Source organism: Pan paniscus, chromosome 17 (genome assembly GCF_029289425.2).
Source record: "Pan paniscus chromosome 17, NHGRI_mPanPan1-v2.0_pri, whole genome shotgun sequence".
Classification (NCBI taxonomy): Eukaryota; Metazoa; Chordata; class Mammalia; order Primates; family Hominidae; genus Pan; species Pan paniscus.
In genome coordinates, this window is record NC_073266.2 from 34244663 (window position 1) to 34266040 (window position 21378).

General features: G+C 36.7%; 1 protein-coding gene and 1 long non-coding RNA gene across 16 annotated transcripts in view; one reads left to right on the forward strand and one right to left on the reverse strand.

The window, feature by feature from the left end:
- Positions 1-21378, forward strand: part of DLGAP1 (DLG associated protein 1) — a 961850-nt gene that overhangs the window by 261654 nt on the left and 678818 nt on the right. The window lies entirely within an intron of this gene.
- Positions 9594-11295, reverse strand: LOC117976847 (uncharacterized). Of its 2 annotated transcripts, none has more exons than XR_004667648.3 (2): positions 10618-11295; positions 9594-10071 (listed from the first exon to the last, which is right to left on the reverse strand). It is a non-coding gene; the product is annotated as an uncharacterized LOC117976847 (long non-coding RNA). The 2 variants fall into 2 exon arrangements; XR_010110116.1 differs by having other exon boundaries at positions 9594-10074.

Genomic DNA, 21378 nt, shown 5'->3' on the forward strand with positions numbered 1-21378 from the left:
AAATTCAGACAATGGTTTTGTGTTTTTTATTTAAATGCTTTTCTGAGGATAAAAGGAGAGGTATCATGAGAAATAGGATTCTCCTCCCTTACCCTTGAGAAATTTTATAAATAAGGGCTTTTTTTATGATCAGGAGAAAAAGGATGTGCCACACCAACTATATTGATGAAGTCATTTCTTCATTATGTTAATTATATTATCTAAATTTGAATACACCTTCCCCTTTGTCATATCTTTACTATGAGTCCTAGTGTTGCTTCAGGGTTCTCTTGGTGTTAGTTTAGTTATTTAAGAAATAATTATTGGGCATATATGTGGTGGGCCCTGTGGTAGGTTTGGAGGACAGATATGCATTGTGTGCACCCATGGAACTCTCATTCCATTAGAAGAAATGAACAGCAAATGTGTAATTACACAAATCACTGAGTCATTGCAGTTGGACAAGTGCTCTAGAGGATGCACCGCATCCTGAGACTGCAAGAGGTGTCCTGACCTACACTGCAGAGGCTTAGAATGTGCCTCCCTAAGGAGTTACATTGAAGCTGAATCCTGAAGAATGGGGGACAATTAGCCACAGAGGAGGGGAGAAAAGAGTAAACTGTATGCTTAGAGCCTTCGGAGGATTTTGACACAAATGTGATGGATCAGATTGTGCTTAGGTGAGATCACTATGGCCACTCTGGAGAGAATGGACTAGAAAGGAGAAAAAATGAAAACAGAACAGTTAGGAGGGAATTACAGTTGTCCATGAAAGAGATAGTCACAGCTTGGATAATGTATTGCGAATGGAAAGAGTAGATATACTTTTGAGTTATAATTAAATCTTATGGAAGTACTATAGAGGACTGGCAGACTTCTAATTAATAGCATATCTGTGGTTTTCATCATTTAGTATTTAGGCTCTATGTAAAGGAAAATGCATATAAAGAAGTCTTTGGTATGAATTACTAGGTTAAAAGAACATTTAGAAATATGCTTATACTTATAGAGTAATCAAAAAATTCATGATGCAGTCGTGAAATGTGTAGAAACAAAATCAATGTAAACCTGAAGAGAAAAATGTCATTTTCATCTGTCGTTATGGCAAACATATCTTGATGTGCTAGATGTAGCAAAATGATTGTTTAAAGGAAAAAAATCAATTTCAGGTATACGTCCATGAAAGAAAAAAATTTTTGCAACTTTTGGTAAGAGGGTTTATGTGAAGTGAAGTCTTTCTAGATACTTTCTCTTTCTAAATTAAGGGATTAATGAAAAGACTCCTTTAAGCCATGAGTTTCTTATTTAATGTATTTCACATAAGATTATTATACTTGGAAATATTTCAAAATGAAAATAACTTTTCAAACTTGAAGAGTAACTGAGTTGTATTTCTGGAAAAATATTTAAAACTTTACTTGTATTTTAAAGAGAAAAAAACTATATTATAGTCCTTGGAACTTATGTGGACAGAAAACTGACTGCCATTTATTCGTAGCTCCAAACCTAGACACAAGAACTCATTGGAAAATCATAACGGGTTAAGCAAGCAAAACTATATACTTTTAAAAATAGACTTTGTTTTTAGAGAAGTTTTAGATTTACAGAAAAGTTGTATAGAAAGTACAAAGTTCCCATATAATCCCTTCCTTTCTGCACACAATTTCTCCCATTATTAGTATCTTACATTAGTAAGGTATGTTTGTTACAATTGATGAGCTAATATTAATACATAAATATTCACTAAAGTTCATAGTTACATTAGAGTTCTCTTTGTGTTCTATACCCTGTGGGTTTTGACAAGTGTATAATGTCATGCATCTACCATCGTATATCATACAGAATAGTTTCAAAGTTTCAATGCCCTAAAGTTTTCTTGTACTTCAGCCATTTATCCTTTCCCCTGAACCTTCTGAACCCCTGGCAACCACTGATCAATTTATTGTATCTATATTTTTGCCTTTTCCAGAACATCATATAGTTGGAATTATATACCATGTAGCTTATTAAGACTTCCTTCTTCCACTTCACAATATGTATTTCAACTTCCTCCATGTCTTTTAGCAGCTTGATAGCTCTTTTTTTCACATTACTGAATAATATCTCCTTGCATGAATATATCACAGTTTGTTTATTCCTTCATCTATTAAAGGATATCTTGGTTGCTTGCAGCTTTCGTGTGCAGGTTTTTGTGTGGACATAAGCTTGTAACTCACTTGAGTAAATACCTAGGAGTATGATTACTGTCTCTTATCACAAGCCTTTGATAAGGTTTGCATAAAACTGCTAGGCTGTCTTCTAAAGTGACTGTACCATTTTATATTCCCATCAACAATGTATGGGAGCGCCTGTTGCTTCTAAGGTCTGTGTCTAGATTCATTTTTTCCATGTGGAGGTCCAGTCTATCTTTTCTCCATTGAATTGCCTTTGCTTCCTTGTCAAAAATCAGTTGATTGTATTTGTGTGGGTAAGTTTCTGGGCTCTCTATTCTGTTCTATTGATGTATTGTGTATTCATTCATGAATACTGTACTGTCTTAATCATTGTAGTTTCACAGTACGTTTTTAGTTGGATAGTGTCAGTCCTCTGACTTCCTTCTTCTTTAATATTTTGTTGACCGTTCTGGTTCTTTTGTCTTTCCATATAAACTTAGGAATTGGTTGTTTATATCTGTATAATAATTTTCTAGGATTTTGATGGGGATTGCATTGAATCTGTTGATTGAGCTGGGGAAACTGACATCTTAATAATGTTGAGTCCCTCTTAATATGTCTTCAGTTTATTTAGACCTTCTTTGATTTTTCTCATCAGAGCTTTGTAGTTTCAATGCTCACTTCTTAGATGACCTGTTGGTTGTGCAAGTTAAAATTTCTAAACCCAAATATGATATAGTTTTATTAAGACTTATACTTTTAAGCTACAACTGTTCTTATATAATAGTCTCCAGTAATCAAAACAGAAAGAAAATAAAAAGTTGCAACATCTGGGAAGGACCTAATGAAATAAAAATAAAAATCACATCAACAACAATTGGAAATTACCAAGAAAAAATATTATTCCATTATCTTTATATGTATAATACATACTCATTGGTAACAAGCAGGCCCTAGTTATAAAGCATTCATTTTATGGAGATGATGTTCATCAAAATTGAAATTCTTATTTCTGATGGTATTCTTAGATGTTTACAGCATTCATTATCGTACAAATCAGAAAAGAACATAAAAAAGTAATTATCATTTTTAAGAGTTTTTACAGTGAGACAGATGAACTTTGAATATGATTAAATATAAAATAATAAAACATTGATGACAACATCATTCAAAAATATCTCCAGTAAAGAAATCCAGTGAGTAAAAGGTCTTCTGGGTAAATTTATTTGATTTAATTTAATCTGTCAATGACTTTATGTGATGCTTTGCATGTTGCAAAGAGAATATGAAATAGCTTATATGAATGAGTAAACCATTCTACTATAAAGACACATGCACACGTATGTTTATTGCGGCACTATCTACAATGGCAAAGACTTGGAACCAATCCAAATGCCCGTCAATGATTGGCTGGATAAAGGAAATGTGGCACACCTACACCATGGAATACTATGCAGCCTTAAGAAAGAATGAGTTCATGTCCTTTGCGGGGACATGGATGAAGCTGGAAACCATCATCCTCAGCAAGCTAACACAGGAACAGAAAACCAAACACTACATGTTCTCACTCATAAGTGGAAGTTGAACAATGAGGACACATAGACACAGAGAGGGAAACAACACACACTGGGCCTTGTCGGGGTGTGAGGGGCAAGGGGAGGGAGAGGATTAGGACAAATACCTAATGCATGCAAGGCTGAAGACCTAGATGACGGGTTGATAGGTGCAGCAAACCACCATGGCACAACGTATACCTATGTAACAAACCTGCACATTCTGCGCATGTATCCCGGAACTTAAATTTTAAAAAATAATATTGCCTAACATATTTTCAGTAAATATTTGAAATTGAATAAATGAGTGGATTCTAGAACGAATGAATTATCAAATAAATAGAGATAAAAGAAAAATAATGACAGAGTTTTAAGATGAAACCAATTAGCGCACGGAAATACAAAAATTGGTAACATAAATTTTTGAAATTTTATCACCAAAAACAAAGAGGGAAAGATAATCAGATGCCAATGTCCTTTTGATTTAAATTTGTTATAGAATTTTTTCTTAAAACAATAAAATTAAATTGACAATTTAATGGGTTTGTTTTGTTTTTGTTTTTGTTTTTGTTTTGAGACAGGGTCTCACTCTGTCTCCTAGGCTGGAGTGCAGTGGCACGATCTCTGCTCACTGCAACCTCTGCCTCCCAGGGTTCAAGTAATTCTCGTGCCTCAGACTTCCAAATAGCTGGGATTACAGGTGCACACCACCACACCTGGCTAATTTTTGTATTTTTAATAGAGACAGAGTTTCACCATTTGACCAGGCTGATCTCAAACTCCTGACCTCAAGCGATCCACCTACCTCAGCCTCCCAAATTGCTGGGATTACAGGCATGAGCCACCACGCCCAGCCGACAATTTAATTTAAAATATTAATTATTTAACAACCCACATTACTTTCTTTAGTCAAATTTTCAGTAAGATAACTTTGTGTAGAAATAGCCCAGATCTCACAGCAACAATACAGAAAATGGATGATACTAATCATACTCTGCTTTTCATCTAACTGAATTTATAAATTTGCATTTATACACACAATATTAATGTACTAAGAATTGAAAAGGAAAGTTTCTGTAGAAAATGTTTTAGTTCTTAATATTTCAGTACTTAAAATCTATGTATAAAATATTAAGACACTTCAAAGAGAAAATTAACACTTTAAATACAAATTTTGGGGGGTCAATATCTTGGAACGTTTAAAGGAGCATTCACTGGGCAAAAGCTGGAAGCATTCTTCTTGAAAACTGGCACAAGACAAGGATGCTTTGTCTCACCACTCCTATTCAACATAGTATTGGAAGTCCTGGCCAGAACAATCAGGCAAGAGAAATAAAGGGCATCCAGATAGGAAGAGAAGAAGCCAAACTATCTCTGTTTGCAGATGACATGGTTCTATATGTAGAAAACTTCATACTTTTGACCCAAAAGCTCTTTAAGCTGATAAACAATTTCAGCAAAGTTTCAGGATACAAAATCAATGTACAAAAATCACTAACATTTTATATACCAACAACAGTCAAGCCAAGAGCCAAATCAGGAACACAATCTTATTTACAATTGCCACCAAAGAAAGACAATACCTAGCTAATCAGCGAGGTGAGAGTGCTACAATGAGAAATACAAGACACTGGTGAAAGAAATCAGAAGACACAAACAAATGGAAAAACATCCCATGCTTGTGGATAGGAAGAATCAATATCATTAAAATGGCCATACTGACCAAAGCAATTTACAGATTCAATACTATTCCTATTAAACTACCAATGACATTCTTCACAGAAACTATTTTAAAATCCATGTTGACCAAGAAAGACCCTGAGTAGCCAAGGCAATCCTAAGCAAAAAGAACAAAGCTGGAGGCATCACATTACCTGACTTCAAATGGTACACAGGGCTACAGTAACCAAAACAGTATGGTACTGGTACAAAAAAAGACACATAGACCAATGGAACAGAATAGACAGCCCAGAAATAAGACCACACATCTATAACCATCTGATCTTTGACAAAGATGATAAAAACAAACAATGGGGAAAAGATTACTTATTTAACAAATGGTGTTGGGATAACTGGTTAGCCATATGCAGAAGATTGAAAATTGACCCCTTCCTCACACCATGTACAAAAATCAATGAAAGACAGATTAAAGACTTAAATGTAAAAGCCAAAACTATAAAAACCATGGAAGACAACCTAGCAATACCATTCTGGATATAGGAACTAGCAAAGATTGATGACAAAGATGCTAAAAGCAATCTCAACAAAAGCAAAAGTTGACAAATGAGATCTAATTAAACTTAACAGCTTCTGCACTGCAAAAGAAACTGTCAAAAGAGTAAACAGACAACCTACAGAATGGGAGAAAATGTTTGGAAACTATGCATCAAAAAAAGGTCTAAAATCCAGCATCTATACAGAACTTAAACAAATTTACAAGAAAAAACACCACCATTAAAAAGTGGGCAAGTGACAGGAACAGACACTTTTCAAAAGAGGACATACATGAGGCCAATAAGCAGATGAAAAAAAGCTCAATATCACTGATCATTAAAGAAATGCAAATCAAAACCATAAAGAGATACTATCTCACACTGGTCAGAATGGCTATTATTAAAAAGTCAAAAAACAAATGCTGGCGAGGTTGCAGAGAAAAGGGAATGCTAATACACTGTTGCTGGGAGTGTAAACTAGTTCAATCATTGTGAAGAGCAGTGTGATGATTCCTTAAAGAGCTAAAAACAGAACTACCATTTGTTCCAGCAATCCCATTGCTAGTGTATACCCAATGGAATACCATAAAGACCCACGCATGCAAACGTTCATTGCAGCACTATTCACAATTGCAAAGACATGAAATCAACCTAAATGTCCATCAATGGCATTCAACCTAAATGAAATCAACCTAAGTGTCCATCAAATGTCCAAAATGTGGTACATGTACACCATGGAATACTATGCAGCTATAAAAAAGAAAGAAATCATGTCCTTTACAGGAACATGGATGGAGCCAAAGGCCATTAGCAAACTAACACAGGATCAGAAAATGAAATACCTCGTGTTCTCACTTATAAGTGGGAGCTAAATGATGAAAACACATGGATAAATACAGAGGCGAATGAAAGACACTGGGGCCTACTTGGGAGTCGAGGGTTGGAGGAGAGAGAGGATCAGAAAAAATAACTATTGGGTACCTGGGTGGTGAAATAATCTGTACAACAAACCCCCATGACACAAGTTTACCTACATAAGAAACCTGCACATGGACCCCTGAACCTGAAATTAAAAAAAAACCTCAAATACTTCATGAAAATCTTGTTTAAAATAGAAACCAAATTTTATTCTTGTCTTATTGTATTTAATATTAAAGCTAATTTTAAAAATAAAATATTAGAAAAAAAGGAGCATTCACTCACACCTTTTGCAAATTTACTAAATATTAAGGTAAATAGTATTTAACAGACACTGTCCCCCTGGGAATAAAAAGGTGAATGAGGAAAAGATAACTAGGAAAGTATCCAGTCTAGTGGGAAGACAGGGATGTGTGCAGATCATTAAAATCAACTGCATTAAGTGATCTCTAACGTATTAAAGTGTTCACAGAACATCAAAGGAGTCAGGGAGTAGTTGGAAGAAGAGAAAGAATCTCTGAGTGACAGTGCAGGACACTAGTGCATATAGTTCAGGCCTCAGAATATAAATGGCTTTTGCAGGGTGCTTAGAATGGAAGAAACATTCCTTCATCCATCAGAGATGTGTATGCGGTAACTTGCACAAGTATCAGGGGATCCCAGAACTTTAGTTTAGTATGGCAAAATAAGTAGATTGCACGCCTAAAAAATAAAAATAAAAACTCATTGATTTCCCTTTTATCTTAAAAGAAGAAAAGGCAGGGTGATATTGGCTTTTTATCCAAGTAGTAGGATCCTGGGTAGTGTGTTTACTCTCTATATAGGCTTATCGGTGATTAGAAATACCATTGAACGAAATCGGCATGTCTGTGAGGGTTATGTACGATACCGATTTATTGAATAGATTTAAAATAATGACCCAGTGTTTACACTGAGGGATTTTTCTTCCCTGAGTTAACTAAAATTATGGTCTACCAAAGCCCAATAGGAGAATTCTTGACTGTTGAGACTATGTATTTTAATGCAGCATTAGCCAGGAAAGACCTAGTTATCTGGTCAACCAACAAAATGATCTTTATCTCCATGTTAATAAATGTAAATAATTATTCTACCATTTGGTAATGTCAGGATGGCTATGGCTTTTCGTCCCAAGGGGTTTTGGTTCCAGTGCCAAATGTAGCTCTATAAACTGTGCAGAAGCAAATTTAGGTCACGATCAATACAAGCAATTAAGCCTTTGCAAAAGTGGCTAAGCCTTTGAATTCATTTAATTATGTTAGACCCAATGTAGGAAAAGAAAATGTTACCTTTTTTCTTAAAGTTTATCCAGAATTTTTTCAAATATTTAACGCTCTTCTTTCTGCAGTACAGATTTGCTTTGCGTAAACTGGCTCTATTAATCTAAAAATAGACTGCTTGTAGAATATTATTAACTTTCCTGCGTGGGCATTATGCACATTCTGTACCATCAGTCTCTGCAACAAGATGAGAAAATACCCTCAGGTCTGTCTTTTTACTGGGAAAGCTTTCTGGAAAAATAAAATGAAAAGGCTACTTAGGCCATATTTGATGTGAAGGAAAAGCACAGTATTTTCAGATGTTAGTTTTAGACCAAGAGGGAGAATTAATTTATAGGTATGACTAATGCTCAGTCTTGTTAAAGAAATGATTGTGCATGAAACCCAGGTAAAGATTATCTGACGTCTTCCAAGGAAACCTACATGGCAATTAATTCTTCGTAGCTTCTAGCAGAAAGGTTGGAATCCATGACTCTTCCCTTTCCAGAGGAAAGAGGAAATGGACGACTCAAAGGAGCCACATAATTTAAAAAAGAAAAGGAAAATGTACAAAGGTCAAGAAACAAGGTCAAAAGTTTAAGAAAGTTAAATTACAGTGCATAAGGTAATTTTGTCAATAAAGTGGCTTGTACCTTCAAATAATTTTTTGATTTTTTGAAATGCCTACTTTTGATAGACATATATATAGAGAAATAATATACAATGAAATGTTCCCTTTAGTCTGCTTCTTCTCATGTAATCTATGAAATCCTGGTATATCCCTCTTCTTTCCAAATATTTCTTATTTCTTCGGTTAGCCTCTCACATGGTCAGTTAAGTCATTTTAGTTTGCACTAGAGTTAAACTTGTCTATTTTTCTTAAATCTCAATTAGGGAAAATTGTTTGCCTGGTAGTCATCAAGTTATGCACAAAAAGGACTGACAGTTTTCAGTATGACTTGTATATTTAATTTTCTTGCATATTCAAAATGCCAAGAATTTGATTTAATGTATTTTCTTCCTAAAAAGCTGTTTTGTTCACATATTTTTTCTTTTCTTTTCTAATGGTCTGTTTTGGTAGCTCATGTTTCTGTAACCATCAGTCATTGGCCTACCTTTGAAATAATAGGGACATGTTTATAATTGCCATTTTAAGGAGCCCAACTATGATTACCCTTATCTGAAATATGTTCCTTCCTTGTTCACCATCTCCTGCAAACATTGTTTTCTTCCTCTCTACCCTTATGAAGTGAATTCAGTGTTATCAACTATTGACAGACAACAGCTTCATTAAGGGCAGCACATTATTATTTCACTTGATTCTACCTGTCCATGGTCCAGCATTTCTAAAACCCAACTATCCCTTGTAGGTGCTAGTGTGGTGGTAACATTTAATAACCAGTGTAGGGGAAGAAGAATAATTATTATCTCAACCCTGATAAGTTTTAAGTTGGAATGGACCCCATAGCAAAAGACACTTTAAAAAGAGAAAAACAAACAGAAGTTTATTAATATGTTTATTTAATACACGCATGGAAGATACCTAGGGAATGAGTAATTTTCAAAGAGGTGGCTTGAATTCCAACTTATGTGGGATCTTCTAAAAAGAACAGTCAATGCTTAGAGAAGTGACAAGACAAAAAAATAAAAATAAAAAGACTTTGTATCTCTAGGGGCCACAAGGTGGGGGAAGGAAAATAACTGGCAGAGAAAGGCTGGTTTGCAAAGCTTGCTAACGGAGTTTCCTCTGGTGCCATCTTCCGGTCCGTAAGGGTGAAAAGCTCTCTTCAGTGGTTAACCTTTGTTCTTTCAGAGAGGGGAGGTGAAATAGCTTTTGTCTTTGTAAATTTACATCCCAATTTTAGGCAAATAGAGGGCAAAGAGCCTTCCTGCTTCTGCTTGTTCTTAATTCCTTCAGCCCAATCAGACTTCTGCCAAAGAGGCACATTTGGGTGTAGCGTATTCTGGTTTCCCATACCTGCTGTCAGAAAAAAGGTTGGTAATATTTGCCAATTTCTGCAGTGCATGCACTTTTTCCATGGCTAGCTTCAAGCTACCAGCAAGTCTTTCCCGACTCCTGCTTTGGAAAGAAATGGGTATGGTCTCCCTAGCCAGTCCCCACCATGCCAACTGAAAAATAGGCTGGAGCAGAGGGATCTGCAAATCGCCATCATCTTCTCTTTAATTGAGTGCACTTAGTGCTACAGATTGGAATACATATGTTGCTACTGGTGTTTCTTCTAATGGAAGAAAACAGCTCCCATATTTATTAGTAGTACTGTTATTACTTTCTCAGTAAGGGCTCCCCTAATTTCTTTTTTTGGAGCAAACAAAACATTATCTACCAAAAGCTGTAGATGTGTTTGTTGATGAGTACCATACGTAAATACAGCCCATGTGAGAAGTGAGAATATCAAAATACCAGACACTTTAAAAAAAAAAAGAAGAAATCCAAAGACACTTAAAGGAACAATAAAGGAAAGAAATTAAAGGTTGATTGTCATCCAGATATAGTGGTACTTACTTGAAAATGTGTCCTTGAAAGTCTATTAAAAGATCAGACGCAGGAGCTTTCGGTTTTGTTACGAATAAGAGTGTTTTCAACCAAGATAGTAGTGCTTCTCCTTGTTCACAGAGGTATTGACTCCTATCACGGGTAACTCCTGCTGCATTTTCTCCTTTATACTGCCGCAGTACATATTTCAACCACCTGTGAAATTTAAAAATGTCCCTGTAGCAGTTGGATTCGGTTTGTTAGTCCATGTCTTATCAAAAACCGTTTAAATGTATCTCTGGTGACATTTCAATGATAATTAAAAGCAAGATTCCAAGTTTCAGGAGGGAAGCATATTTTCAGTTACATCTTAACTCATCCAATGTAACTCTGCCAAGAAATGAGTTCATCACATGAAATAACAGGAGTCTAATTCTTCCCATAATCTTTCATTTTAACATTTCATTTATAAACAACCAAGATGAGAAGATGGATGTGATCAAAGGACTCTATTTTATAAAAGAGATGTGAAAAATCCTAGACGTAAATCACCTTATTAAGTTAGGTCAAATAGTCAAGAAAATGTGAGACACTCTTATCTAACTTGGGCACTAAAAGAATATTATTTTATTTTTGCTCAAACCCATCAGTATCTCTGTCCATTAGTAGAAGTCCTTGGTGCCTGGACCTCTGAGCAGTTTCCTGACTGATCCCTCTGTCTCCAGCCTGGCCTTCTTTCTAGATCTCACTGGACACTCTTGTAGTTGTCATCTTCCACAAGCAGAGCTCTGAACATTTGACTTCCCAGCAAATCTTTACTGAAAGCCAGTTTCTCCATTATTTCCTCCTGGTTAGAAGTGATTTTCCCTACCTCTGAGCATATCTCTATGCTATGATAAAATTTTGTAAACCTTCCCCATCTAAAGAATATTATATGTGTGTGAGAAACGGAACACAAATGATAGAGCAAAGTGGTGAAATGTTAATACTAGGTGAGCCTGGGTAAAAGTTGTATGCATTTTCTTTGTACTAGTATTGAAACTTTTTGTATTTAATATTTATTTCAAACTACTTTTTAAAAACCTTCAACATCAGATCCCAGTTTATTAAACTCAATAATAATTCTCTCATTGGTGCCACCTGCTCCAGTTACCCCAGGTGATGATGGTATTGGCTCTAAATTAAGCCTTGCAAGATGTGCAGTTCCTGATAGAGCAACACAAAGGGCAGTGTCAAATGTGTGGAAATTTGGGAAAGTGTAATGTCTTTGGGGTGACTGGCCACCTCTCCCATTTTGTTTGGGACTGAGTAAAAGTAGTAAAGTCCCAGACAAACCCAGATGAGTTAGTCACCCTCCTTTGTGGGACTCTGCTGGATGAGTGTAACTGAAGCCAAACACTAGTGTCAGGAGTGCTGGGGAACAATCCAAACGGGAACACTTCTGTTTCATTCTGTGTGAAGTAGGAAACCTGATAAGCCCTTTCAACTACAAAGGGAGAGAGTTGTATTATGAAAAGTGTAAGTTGTGTTCAAAGAAAATTCATCTTTGATGCACACATGATTGTGAAGAGAGGGAGATCACGAGGGAGATCCATGTTGCTGTGTTATTTGAGGATTTCCATTGCCTGTCAGTAAAGTCCAAATTCCTTAGCTCAGAATAGAAGACTTATTTATAAGGACTACCATGTATCCAGGGCAATATAAATGACTTTCACTCACCCCAAAAGAACTGATAAAGTTAATGCCATTATGCCCAATTTGAAAAATACAGACACTGAAGATCAGAGAGGTAAAGTGCCTTCCCCAAGGGACTCAGCCGAGATTTAATGGCTCGATATGTGTTGAGTGAGGTTACTGGGAGAAGATTTCAAATTGCCAGGAGTTTTGATTCTAGGATTCATGTACTTAAAATAGGAGAAAGAGCTTTCTTTTTCATTTTATTACAAATAAACTTATTGAGACACTAAAGCACAAAGGATATGTGTGAGGCTTTAAGAGGCTACAATTTGGGTCTAAATGTGAGAGTCTAGGCTAACATACTTCTCATAACCAGCTGTGTGACCTTGAATAAGTTACTCTGTGTCTCTGTTTCCTCATCTCATAGAATGATGATAGTATGTCTTATAATTAATAAGACACTTATCACAGTACCTGGTACTCAATAGGCACTGAATCAATAAGAACAATAATAACAAAAGGCATCATGACTATTTTAATGTTGAAAGGAAATGGTCTTAAGTTAGGAACTTAAACGTAAGCAGAAACTAGCTCTATTTTATTGAATAGGGAGCATTTCTGCCTGTGAGCATCATTAGGGCCTTTACTTTTGACAGCTGTTACAGTTGCCGGTGTCATTTAGCAGAATGCAGGGCACTCTCAGATGATTCCTATGAACAATGGTGACTTTCACTTATCACGTGGTGACATTTTGATGTTTCATAATCCTCATCAGTTTGAAGGTTACAAAAAAAAAGAGGTACAGACTTATCCAATAAATAAAAACCGTATTTCTTTGTCTTAAGCTTAAAGGGCAGAGTTGCATTTTAATCTCTGCTTTGTTGTCCTGCGAAGGAGCTACCTTTACACAAATTGCTCTCAACATGTAAATGTTTTATTGTTTTAGGATAGGAATCATGTTCCTAGCATACTGTGATTTTTACACTAAACACATAATTTTCCTTGCAATGGGTGGGTTTATTATAAATAAAAATGTTATGAATAAAGTTCTATTTCAAGATAATCTAGCATCATGTATGTAATCATTTTCAGTAGATATTAGTTTAGACATTTCTATATTGCATACTCTTTATAACAATGTGTTCATACTCTAAAATGTAATATGAAAATACATTGACCTTAATATATACTTACTATTTATTATTTAAGTTACATGAGATTTATCAAGCTCTGTATATTTTAAGATTCTTGGAAAAAGCTCTTGGAATGTTTTCATAATATAAAATATGACTATAAAAAGCATGTCCTTTACAGTCAGTATAAAATAATATCATTCTAAACTCTAGTGAGTGTCATTGGTTAATATGCAAAGAAATGGGTATGAAAAAATATTTACTGAACCATATACTAAACAGACATTTAAAGAGCACCTTATTCTATTTCTGAAGCACCATACTAGTCACTATGAGATACACAAAGATAAATAAGGTTTAGTGTCTGACCTTAAGATTATTCATACTGGAAACTAAGAAAAGTATGCAAAAAATTATAAAACAAACTATGATGTGTTCTAAAACATGTTTTAGAATCAAGTAAGCAGAGATAAAAAAAAATATATATATAGTGGTGTGTGCTTATAGTTCCATCTAGGGAGGCCGAGGCAGGAGGATCCCTTAGGCTGAGAAGTTTGAGTTCAGCTTGGGCAACATATGGAGACCCCTATCTCTAATGTGTGTGTGTGTGTGTGTGTGTGTCTGTGTGTTTATTCCAGGACCCTTAGGATTTCTACAGGTAGAGATAAGGAAGAGAGAGTAAGACCCCATAGTGGGATAGTCTGAATCTCAGAAGTAGATAATACTTGAATGGAATTCAATAAAGATTTGAGTGGAAGTGGTGTGGATGGTGTGGATTTGAATAGAAAGAATAGGATTTGAATGGAATAGGATTGGATGAGGGTTTGAATGGAAGTGGTAGGGATGTATGTCTGGAAAGTTAAAGGTAAAATAATTAGTCTCCATAAAGACACATGCACCTGTATGTTTATTGCAGCACTATTCACAATAGCAAAGACTTGGAATCAACCTAAATGCTCATCAATGGTAGGACTGGATGAAGAAAATGTGGTACATATTCATGACGGAATACTACACAGCCATAGAAAAGAACAAGATAATGTCCTTTGCAGCAAAGTGGATGAAGCTAGAGGCCCTTATCCTAAGCAAACTAACACAGTAACAAAAAAACAAATACTGTGTGTTCTCACTTATAAGTGGGAGCAACACATGGAGTATACATAGACACAAAGAAGGGAACAGCAGACACCAGGGCCTACATGAGGATGGATGGAGGGAGGAAGGTAAGGATGGAAAAACTATCTATTGGTGCTATGCTTATTACCTAGGTGATGAAATTATCTGTACACCAAACACTTATGACATGCAACTTACCTATATAACAAACCTGCAAATGCATCCCTGAACCTAAAATAAAAATTAAAAAAAAAAAAGAACCAGAGTCTCTAACTAAAGAGTTGAAACCAAACTTGGAAGCAGCAGCAAGCCAAGGATGTGTGTGTGTGTGTGTGTGTGTGTGTTCAAACAAAGTCAAGGCATATGTATTAGTCAAGTTTTAATCATGAAAACAGCCACTCTAAGTGTTGCATAAATCAAGTATTTAATATGAGAATTCCACTCTGCACAATTGTGGGACAAAGTGAGAAAGGGAAGATTTGCAAGGGGCATATACTGAAGAATCAAACAGTCACTAGCTAGACCACATTAGGGTGTAGCCTGCAAGGAACCCAGGGAGCCTTGCACAATCTGCCACTGGCATGTGTCTGTTAAAGAGGAGCTCGACCCACCTCTATGCCTTCAGTGACAAGTTCAGAAAGATGGATGGAACTGCCAATCCTGGTGAAGCTGCTGACCTGGGGCAGCACCTGTCTCTGAGGGTCTGCATCCAAGATCCAGCTGTGAGCCTGGGGCTGATGTTGGGGCCAGCAGGTAGGAAAATATGCTGGGCACACAGTGCGTGAGAGCAAGAACAAGCTGGATCCTGACGGGCACCTCTGCATCTTTTATCACCATCATTTACCATGATAAACTTCCATGAACAATGGCATCCGCTCCATTCCTTCTTCCAATTCTCACACAAAGTCCTGTCTTGGCCAACTTAACTCAGAACAATAGAGAAGCAGAGGATTCCAGGAAAAGTAGTTTCTAGACTTCACCAAGTTGACATAAATGACCAAGAGCTTGACCAGTGCTATGCATTAGTAATAGTATTAATATCAGCAACCTGTAGGCTAAAAACGGGGCAGAGCTGGGAAGGAGGGGAAAGGAGACTTCTGTAGTGTTGCAGGAGATTATAAGAAAGATCTGAATAAGGGTAACACCAGTGGAAATGAAGAAGGCTCCTCCTAGATGGAGCAGATAGGGTAGCTTAAGAAGTAGGAGTTAGCTCTGGGGCTTTGAACTCACATAATATGAATGGTTGGTCCATTAAAAATATACACCACATGAATGGCTGCTGGTTTGAAATAGAAATAAACTTGGTTTTAGATGTGTGGAGGTGCTGTATGACTAGTGAAGAGGATATACAATAAATATCTGGAAATGAAGGGCTGGAACACTAGACACAGAGATTTGGAAGTCATTCACTTGGAAATGATGATTAGTCACTGTCCATTTACAACATGTAGTGAGAAAAGGGTAAACTTCTGACCTATATGAAGGGACTGATGAAATTAATCAGCGTGAATCACTATAAAGAGAATAAAATACCAAGCTAGCAAGGGATGTGAAGGACCTCTCCAAGGAGAACTATAAACCACTGCTCAAGGAAATAAGAGAGGACACCAACAAATGGAAAAACATTCCATTCTCATGGATAAGAAGAATCAATATCATGAAAATGGCCATACTGCCCAAAGTAATTTATAGATTAAATACTATTACAATCAACCTACCACTGACTTTCTTTGCAGAATTAGAGAAAACTACTTTAAATTTCATATGGAATCAAAGAACACCCCATACAGCCAAGACAATCCTAAGCAAAAAGAACAAAGCTAGAGGCATCACACTACCCAACTTCAAATTATACTACAAGGTTACAGTAACCAAAACAGCATGGTACTGTTTTAAGCATAGTATCAAAAAAGACATATAGACCAATGGAACAGAACAGAGGCCTCAGAAATAACACCACACATCTATAAACATCCGATCTTTGACAAACCTGACAAAAACAAGCAATGGGGAAAGGATCTCCTATTCAATAAATGGTGCTGGGAAAACTGGCAAGTCATATGCATAAAACTGAAACTGGACCCCTTCCTTACACGTTATACAAAAATTAACTCAAGATGGATTAAAGACTTAAATGTAATAGCAAAAACCATAAAAACCCTAGAAAAAAACCTAGGCAATACCATTCAGGACATGGGCACGGGCAAAGATTTCATGACATAAATGCCAAAAGGAATTGCAACAAATGTCAAAATTGACAAATGGGATCTAATTAAACTGAAGAGCTTCTGCACAGCAAAAGAAACTATCATCAGATCAACAGACAACCTACAGAATGGGAGAAAATTTTTGCAATCTACCCATCTGACAAAGGTCTAATATCCAGAATTTACAAGGAATCTAAACAAATTTCCAAGAAAAAAAACAACCCCATCAAAAAGGGGGCAAAGGATATGAACAGACACTTCTCAAAAGAAGACATTGTGTCCAAGAAACGTATGAAAAAAAGCTCATCATCACTGGTCATTAGAGAAATGCAAATCAAAACCTCAATGAGATACCATCTCACACCAGTCAGAATGGCAGCTATTAAAAAATCAAGAAATAATAGATGCTGGTGAGGCTGTGGAGAAATAGGAATGCTTTTACACTGTTGGTGAGAATGTAAATTAGTTCAACCATTGTGATAGACTGGATAAAGAAAATGTGGTACATATACACCGTGGAAAACTACAGAGCCATAAAAAAATGAGATCATGTCCTTTGCAGGGACATGGATGAAGCTGGAAGCCATCATCCTCAGCAAACCAACACAAAACAGAAAACCAAACACTGCATGTTCTTACTCATAAGTGAGAGTTGAACAATGAGAACACATGGACACAGGGAGGGGAACAACACACACACCAGGGCCAGTTGAGGGGTGGCGGGTGAGGAAACTTAGAGGACAGGTCAATAGATGCAGCAAACCATCATGGCACATGTATACCTATGTAACAAACCAGCATGTTCTGCCCTTGTATCCCAGAACTTAAAGTAAAATAAAATAAAGTAAAGTAAAATAAGGTTGGGTGCGGTGGCTCATGCCTGTAATCCCAGCACTTTGGGAGGCCGAGGAGGGTGGATCATGAGATCAGGAGTTCAAGACCAGCCTGACCAAGATGGTGAAACCCCAACTCTACTAAAAATACAAAAATTAGCCAGGTGTGGTGGTGGGTGCCTGTAATCCCAGCTACTTGGGAGACTGAGGCAGGAGAATTGCTTGAACCCGGGGGGCGGAGGTTGCAGCGAGCCGAGATCGTGCCACTGTATTCCAGCCTGGGCGACAGAGCAAGACTCCGTCTCGAAAAAATAATAATAAAAAATAAAATAAAATAAAATAAAAACAATGAAATTAGTCAGTATGTCCACAGGCAGCTCAGGGCAGGTGTTATCCCCTGACTTAAGGACTGGAATTCTACCACAGATGGGAAGCTCCTTCTTGGGCCTCTGGGTTGGGATTCGGTGTGGTTAGAATTCAGGTAATTGGGAGTGCTGTGTTTGGGGAATATTCCCAGGCGCCTAGGACTAATGCCCTGAAGCACTGAATAAAATGTCGAATTAGCATTCCAGAAAACTGGAGAAAGAGGGTGGAGGTTGAGTGAATCCTAGGTCAAGGAGAATCACTGATGTTTAATTTTTAGTGTGGGAGGTGAGGGAAAGGGAGGCCAGGTAGGGGTGCAGAAGGTGGAACTTATGTAAATAGTGATACAGGTCATTCCTCTGAGGATAAAGGAACTGGAGATGTCCCGAGAGCCAGGTAGAAACCATGAGTGGATCCAACCGGGTGCAATAATGGGTCAAAGGAGGAAAAGGACCACATATTTGAAATTGCCCCTTTGTCAGGGGACAAGCTCTCAGCAGCCATTACATATATTGAGCTTCCATCAGGTCTGTTTACTTCACTGTCTTATTTTTCACCAAATCACGGAAGGTTTCCCTGGCTCAGAGTCTGGCTGGATTCATATATGCATTTCTCTTCCTCCTTTTTACTGAGACTTTGCAGTCTACTATTGGGCTAGGCTGCAGTGTCATGCTTCCCATGTGAAGTCCAAAACCTTGAATTTTAATAAGTAGAGCCTAGGATTTTTTTAAATTTTCAAATAGAAACCATGAGAAATGAGTTGATTAAAATAACCAATGTCTGAAATCAGTTGAACATCATCCCACTTTCTACACTTAATAAAGCAAATGTCTAATATCCCTGAGGAGAGAGGCATTGTATGGTTACGTCGTCTCTACTGATCATAAAGAATTTGACCCCACCTTTCAGCCTTCAGCAACAAGTTCAGAAGTCTACCTTGACTGATTGTAATTGTATGGGCTTCTAGAAAAACCAGCATGGAATATTAAAGAAAGTCTATATATCTAGCTAAATCCTGAGATTGGGGCTCTGCAGAAAAACTTGAATTCCCTACAGGTCAAACTACTATGAGGGTACATCCAAATATTATTAGGCTCTTGGTTCTTCCAGCTAATGTTTCATCCTCATGCTTCCTGGATCCCTCAGGATGACATCATCACCACTTTAATCAATATATTTCCTTTTAGATTTTAATATTTCTCAAGTACTGATTATGTGGATTTCTAACCAGTAAATCTTTCTCTCAAATGATCCTTTTAAAAAATTGTGGAAAACCTTCTATTGTAGCAAAATAAATGGTTGAAGAAAAGATTGTTCTCTGACATTGCAAGAAACATAACAGTTTGGATAAGAACAACCTAGGAAGTTTTAGCTTCAAAGCACTTGGCCTTGAGTATTGTAATCAAAGTGGCTTTCAGCCTGCACTAGAGCATTTACAGCTGCTAAGGAATTGTATCGTTTAACACATTCATGCTTACAGTTTCTTTTGTTGCAGAAAAAATGTCATGTCTGACTTTAACATGGATTATGCTTTTTTTCCAAGAATATTTCTTCCAATTTTTCTGGGTTGAAGCAGCTGCGGTTGCTATGCCATCAGCTCTGTTGCTATGGGGGATGGCTTGGGTGTTTGCCAAACTATGATTGGTTATTTCAGCACCCTTATGTTCACCAGTTGACATTTTTCTATGTTGAATCATTCTATTTTATTTTAATTTGATGGGTAGGCTCAATAATGTTGATCAGCTTTGAAATAACTGGAATTAGATATAAAGGAATCCCACCATTTCTCTCCTTAGAAGAGAAAACTTACTCAGAATTCAAGTGGTATGTATAGGAATCATGCATGTATTCACGCACATGCAAGACTAAATGGTGATATATTTAGAAAGTTGCCTGTGTACAAGACATGTGACTCTTAAGTCATGAGACTCAGAGAAATTAAAAGGGACGAACATTGGCATTTATGTAGTTATCTTGAACAGAAAAATTATTTCAAATTGGAGGTGGCCACATCCTGTCAACTTCAGTGACAGCTGTCAAAATTAACACAATAACTTCTATTTATGGTTCATTCTCCAAAAATGCAGTTTTCTGCTGTACTTTTACAGGAACATTAAGACATATGTATCTGAGGCAAAGGTTCTCTACCACTGGATCAACTTTCTAATCAGCTGTCTTTGCCTCTGAAATATGATGATGTTATTGAGTATTTCAGAGAATTACAAAACCCAAATCTGAAACTCTTTGAAAAGGATGGAAAAAACTCATTATCATAATGATTATCTTCCATCTGATCTTCTTTATCTCAAGTGCTAGAAGGAAAAATCTTTGGAAAAAAAAGATCCAGGAGGCTCTGTGCCCTGGTTGCTTAGTCACTAGTCTATTTAAACAGGACAAGACGCAGTTTGTAATTTTTTTCCAATATACACTCAGAAGTGAACTTGTGAAAAGGATGTAAGTTGGCTTAATACTGGGGAATCAAGATTTTACTACTTAGAAGTACATAATAACCATATTTTGTAATTATTTTTTCTATGACATTTGTGCTCTTCGATATTAGAGAACACTGAAAGCTAGGTTTATGAGTGAATTTGACATTTCTATAATAAAATTTATTTTAGAAAATAACTTTGAATCATTTCCTGAAATCATGTATTTTCAACTGCTGAGTGGGCTTTTCATCTCAATAATTCGCCTCCTAAAAATACTTTCTTTTTTTTCTTTTTTTTTTTTTTTTTTTGAGATGGAGTCTCGCTCTGTCACCCAGGTTGGAGTGCAGTGGTGCGATCTCGGCTCACTGCAAGCTCCGCCTCCCGAGTTCACGCCATTCTCCTGCCTCAGCCTCCCGAGTAGCTGGGACTAAAGGCGCCCGCCACCACGCCTGGCTGATTTTTTGTATTTTTAGTAGAGATGGGCTAATTTTTTGTATTTTTAGTAGAGACGGGGTTTTACCATGTTAGTCAAGATGGTCTCGATCTCCTGACCTCATGATCTGCCTGCCGTGGCCTCCCAAAGTGCTGGGATTACAGGTGTGAGCCACCGCGCCCGGCAAAATACTTTCTATCTTTAACAATTAAAGAGGCCTTATGCATTTGGCTTGCAGAAAACACCATTTAACGTTGATTTTAAGAAATTATTTATATCGTACTTTTCAGACTAGTGATCTATATGGACAAATAAATGCAGACTTTGTATTGTTGGTTAAAAGTTTTTTTCATTCTATATAGAAAATGATTACTGGAGGATTTAAAAATATGAATAATATCCTATTTATGATATTTACACACATATATGAGCACATATACTCATGCAAATTTAAGCCTTAAAATTCTGATATGTTAAAAAGCAGAGTTCACTGAGGTGCAAGAACAGACACATGCATATGTGGTTCTCAAGCTGGTCCTCCTCTCCCACTTGTATATAACCCCCATCAAAAGCAAACAAACAAATAAAGGTAAAATC